This window comes from Macadamia integrifolia, chromosome 3 (assembly GCF_013358625.1).
Source record: "Macadamia integrifolia cultivar HAES 741 chromosome 3, SCU_Mint_v3, whole genome shotgun sequence".
In the NCBI taxonomy this organism is placed as follows: Eukaryota; Viridiplantae; Streptophyta; class Magnoliopsida; order Proteales; family Proteaceae; genus Macadamia; species Macadamia integrifolia.
Genome location: NC_056559.1, coordinates 21,610,797 through 21,616,341, shown reverse-complemented (window position 1 = coordinate 21,616,341; position 5,545 = coordinate 21,610,797). Strand labels below are relative to the sequence as shown.

At 39.3% G+C, this 5,545-nt stretch overlaps 1 pseudogene; it reads right to left on the bottom strand.

The window, feature by feature from the left end:
- Positions 1-1,504: 1,504 nt before the first annotated feature.
- Positions 1,505-3,122, bottom strand: LOC122073488 (annotated as a pseudogene).
- Positions 3,123-5,545: the final 2,423 nt, after the last annotated feature.

Here is a 5,545-nt window from a genome sequence, read left to right as displayed (position 1 = left end):
TGCAACCATGGGATCTATTAGGGATGTTGTTGCTTTAGGGCATGAAACTAGACATGTTGCCAATGTTGCCAATTTAGTGGCAGAATCAGCCTTTCTATCTATCTATTTACACTGCCCTACAAAAAATTGTAGTCATTTTTGTTTTCCCATGGATTCTAAAACCAGTGTGGACTGTGGAGCATGAAGATGTGGAAGGATCAAACAAGACAGGGGATGGAGCTTCAGGGAGGAGAGATTATAGTATTTGTCAATATTCTTTCACCAGCTTCTAACAGTTTGGACCGTTTAAAGAAGCAAAACAGTGAGCAACTAGATGAAATCGCGCATAGATAATGCAGCAGTGAAATAAGATTTACAGAGACTTTGCTAGAGAGAAGAGAGCCATTATGGTATTGGAATTTCATTGAGTACTGGTGTAACCAACTTATCAACTCTCCCCGCAGTGGCAAAGGAGAAATGAAGCAGGCTAACGAATAGGAGGAATTATAAGATCAGGTGAGAAAGAAGAGATGCCATTATGAATTATCACAGAACAATTTGAGAACCCAAGTGAGTAGAGGAGAGAAACAGAGGTTGGAATGGTTTTGGGGGTAGGAGAGGAAGAGGGGATGTAGATTAGGTTTAATAAAAGAACCGTGGCCATTTCGAAGAACAACAGCATAGCCTCCCTTCTGAATACCTGCAAGCTACACACCATCAGTAAAAGAGAAAACATAATTAGGTGCAAAAACATGCGGGAAAGTCCTGGCTGAATGACCGGATAGAGGAGCCGGGGGTAAGGGAAGGTCCATCTAATAGTCACTGACAAATAAATGGAAAGAAGATGAAGCAACAGTACAATTTCAAGGGTAAAAGTTGAATAAAAACACACTATTATGAGTTTTCCAAATCTTCCAAAGCAGAGAGAACCACTGAATATTTAAATCAGATTGGTTAGGCATTCCTTTATACAAATTAACCAAATATGATAACCAATCTCTCAAATTGGAGCCCTGAAAACCCTGGGGGTCAATGCATAGGAGATGCACACCAATATGCAAGGACAAAGAACCAGAGGATGCAAAATGGATTCGACCTGCTTAGCTTTGGTTTGCTGCTCAAGAATCAGAACAACAGCGCCAAAGAAACAATTTAATTTTAAGAAGCAGGTTAAGCTTCCAAAGCCAAGTCCAAAAAGAGTCGAAGTAGGACGAAGCAATTGAATTTAGATCGTTGAACGCAATATGGTAGGGGGACTTGACAGAAAACTGACGCATAAATCTGCAGATACAATTGCTAATTGTTGAGGCTGACTCTCAGATTACTAATGTGAGGAGATATAGGAGACAGGTCTTGGTCCCTGGCATTTTCAACATTTAATTAGATGTGCCGATTCCATTTGCTTCCATGATGAGTATCACATTCAGCTGGATTCATAAGTCGGGCAATCAGATAGCCACCAATGGATTCACAGAAGCTGGGCTAGGAAAAAAAGCATGGAGAGAGAGAGAGAGAGAGAGTAATAGAAACCAAATTATCTGCTATTCCATGTATAATTCAATGGAAAAGGATAGAAACCGAATCATCTGCTATTCCACGTTTAATTCAATGGCAAAGGATTAAAAGAATAATAATGAATTAATGAATCAAAGAATCTCCTTATCGTCATATCTTCTACATCTACAACAACAATTATATACATTAGTGACGTCTCTCCTTAATCTTAGACCAATGTAGAGCACGAAGATATGGAAGGATCAAACAGAGCCGGAAGAAGGTACTTTCTCCCATTAGCACCATTGGCATTGTAGCTAGCACCACTGGTTGAATCCACCAACAGATCCCCTGCATAACCAGGGTAAGCTCCCTTGCCATAAATACCAGTGCAAGCTGAAGCTGCCTCCAATGGTGCCCCTGCCGGACCTTGATAAAAGCCATTCCCAAAAGGATTGGTAGCAGTTGCAGCCAAGAGACTAGCCAGATTGATAACCATTCCATCCATGCCAACATCATTGTTTGGGGCAATCAATGGTGGGCTCTGAGGTCCATAGATGGGTTGATAGAAAGGCCAAGCACATTGGCCTGGCCTGGGCACTGAGTCTCTGAGTTTCCAACCCAAATGTAAGCAAACTTCGATTTCTTTCCATGGGAACCATGGCTTCCGCAGGTGTCCATGCAGAAGCCCTTCACATTTACATCCGCGGCGGTCAGAACTACATTAATGGCATTACTTTGATCGCCTCTTGCCGCAAGTTCCTCAATTTGTGTACTGGTAAGCGATTTGCCCAATGAGTAGTTTTCGTCAAGGATCTGCTTACCAATCTCGAGAGACAGGGTAGAGGTGGGCTTCTTGTACTTGGAGCTGAGACGGTAGTACTTGTCTGTGGTTCTCCACCAGGATGAAACAGAGGGTTGGGACTGGGACTTCAATGAAGCTGACTCAGAAATGGAAGAGATGAAATCAGAGATAATGGCACGTTGGGTAGGCTTGAAATTGCCATACCAGATGAGATTAACAGAGATTTTTCCAGAGAGAAGGGGGCCATTGTGGTATTGAAACAGCATAGTGTGCTGCTCTTCCACTAAACCAGTGAGTCTTCTCCCAGCATTGGTGAGACAGAAGATGGAAACCAACAAGAGGGCTTGCAAGAGCAATTTAGAAACCAAAGAGGCCATTTCCCAAACACCTTGAGAGCACGAATAAGGTGGTAAGAAAGAAGTAAAGATTCTGTGGAAGAAAGGATGAGAAGGTGAGATGGGTTCTCGAGTTCTTGTTTGCTGAGGCAGAGGATCATATGGGAATTATATAGTTGGAAGGTAAAGGACTAAATTGATTGTTTAAGCTTTACAACGTGGGATGGGGTACTGGGGTTAGAGACAGTTGGACTTGAGATCGAAGCAACGAAGAAAGACAGTGCCCACTGTACTGTCCACTATTCAACTCTCAACGCTCTCAACGCTGCTGAGAAGCAAAGACGCGTTGGGCGGTGAAGGCTCAATCTCAGATTTTTTGTTGGGTTATCTGAATCCAGCTACTAGGGAAGGTAGATAAGGGAAGAACATGAATTTAAAAAAAATAAAAAATAAAAAAATAAAAAGATACAGCATTTACAGCTTAATATTAGTCGTGCTTCCTTTCATGGACCTACAAGTTGACCAATGTAGCCGCGTTGCCGTCCTGGATCCCAACGGCGAACTACCCAAGCTTCCTAAGACGGTTAATCAACCGCCTAAACAGTGGTTTTTATAATAGTTTTTAACATTTTTTAAACAGATTAATAGGTTGATCCATGGAAAAATGTGGATCTGCACTGGGAGAGAAACAATGGGAGTGGAATAGTGGATTCCGATTTCCGATACGGATCGATACCAATAAGCCCGTAGAATTGGGCCAGGTATCGGTATCGGGAGCATATTCCTCATTTAGCCGATCTGATACCAATTCCTAAAACAATGTTCTTTAATGCTTTATATTTTTCTATTTTAACTAAAGATGTGAATTTAAAATTGAAATCCTTTACCGAAACTAAATCAAGCCATTTATATTGAAATTGTGAAACCATTTAATGAATGATTCAATTTTGATTTTAAATTTTAAATTGTTGATAAATCGTTTAAATAAACTGATTAACATATACATACTACATAGTAAGTTTAAGTTATTCAATGTCAAGTTTACATACATTTCAATAAAAAACAAAATTTTACATTAAATTACTATTAAAAAAAGCATATAACAACAAACAATTAAATTCAATTTTAAAATTTACATCAATTTCACTTAAAATTCTAAAGGTAAAGAATTTCTTTAGATTACAAATTAGAAAACATAAGAAAACCTTTTAAAATCGTTTATAAATAATTTCAATTTTAATATATGAAACTGTTTATTAAATGTTTCAATTTTAGTTTTATCTAAAAACTCTTGCATCAAATCGAATCAAATCATCTACATTAGAACCGAGCTGATTAACACCTTTTAATTTTAACCCCAAAAATAAACAATTTCGGACTCTCATGATGATGTTTGCAGGTTTGTCGATAATTTCTCTACTGGTTTCTTTTTATTTATTGGTGTTTAACAACACTATATTGATCATAGGGCTCCGAGTCCCTCTTATCTTCCTCGTAGCTATGCAAGGCTCTTGCTTTACCTAGAAAAAACAAGCAAGAGCTATCCATTTTTCTTCTCTTTTTTGAGTGGGAAAGCTCCGGTAAAAGAGCGTATAGTTTAGTTCATTTCGTTCCTCCCGGAGGAGAGTCGATATAAGGGCACTCGATTCCTTCGGACCTGGAGAATGTGTGATGCTGGGTCAGGGTTTGGTGATCCTATGTTCCTTTTTCATTGCCTAGATTACACTGTGCTTAGCACGACCTAGGTATTAATTGCCACCTCTAATTGCAACGTCCACATGACCTAGGAAAGAATATGTTGCTAAACTAGGATATCAGGTGAATGGTCTTCCAACACCTGCTGGAGTTGTAGGCTATGTTTGGTATGTATTCTCGGAATATATTTTGAATATAGAATAGAATACATTCTTAAGTGAGGAAATACAAAAGAATCAAGTCTTAAAATGTATTATAGACATATATAGATCAGGTTCTCGTATGGGTTGATCCACACAAATGGAATCCACCAAAGAATTGGTTGTCGGGTGGATTCTAGTTGTACGGATCAGCCCATACAAAAATGAAATTCGTACAAAGATTTGATCCGCTTTAAATGACTTCAGCACGGATCGGGCTCCTCTGTAGCGCAGGGTGAGCTACAAGATATGTAGCACGAATTGTGATGGAAACACGTGGCATTGATCGATTGAAGGGAGGAGAGGGATGAAGAGGTAGGAAAACCAGTGGAGAAGTGAAACACCTGATCTTGAAACCCTAAAGGGAAATAACGATGAGTGCAGAAGAACTTTTCTTCTTTCTCCCTCCCTTGCATTCAGCCATCTCCTCTCTTTCCTCCTTTCACTCTCGCCTCTGCATTCAACCAGCTCTTCTTGGCCTCGAAACTGCAGTACCCCCTGAAAGAAAATAAATACAAAACGATTCATGAAGATCGATAAGCATGCACGACAAACACTACAAAAACAAGTTTTAGGCATACCTGAATCCATGGCTGAAGAATAAGAACTCTTCAATGTCTTCTTGTATGCTCCTTGTACAACACGATCAATGTTGGTCTGGTCTACCCTCTTTCCCTTTTGCTTTTTTTCGTTAGCCTCACTTAATGGGTCAGTGATAATTATATATAGGGGTGAGGGTAGGGACCAACCCTGCAATAAAATTAGGGTTTCCTCCCCATTAAGGAAACAATACCTTAGGTCCACACATAGTAATAAATATTTCATACCATTAAGGTGTGCTAATAGAATCCAATATCTCTATAGAGATCACTTACCAATAATATTGGATTCCTTTTACTTACTCCATCTGTAGTCAATACCACTAAACCGGTTTTGGAAACAAATCTTTGACTATGTTAGCCCACCTATTAGGAAATCTTACAATCTCCCACTTGGGCAGCATATGTTACAAGTTTTAGATTTTAAAATTTATTTAA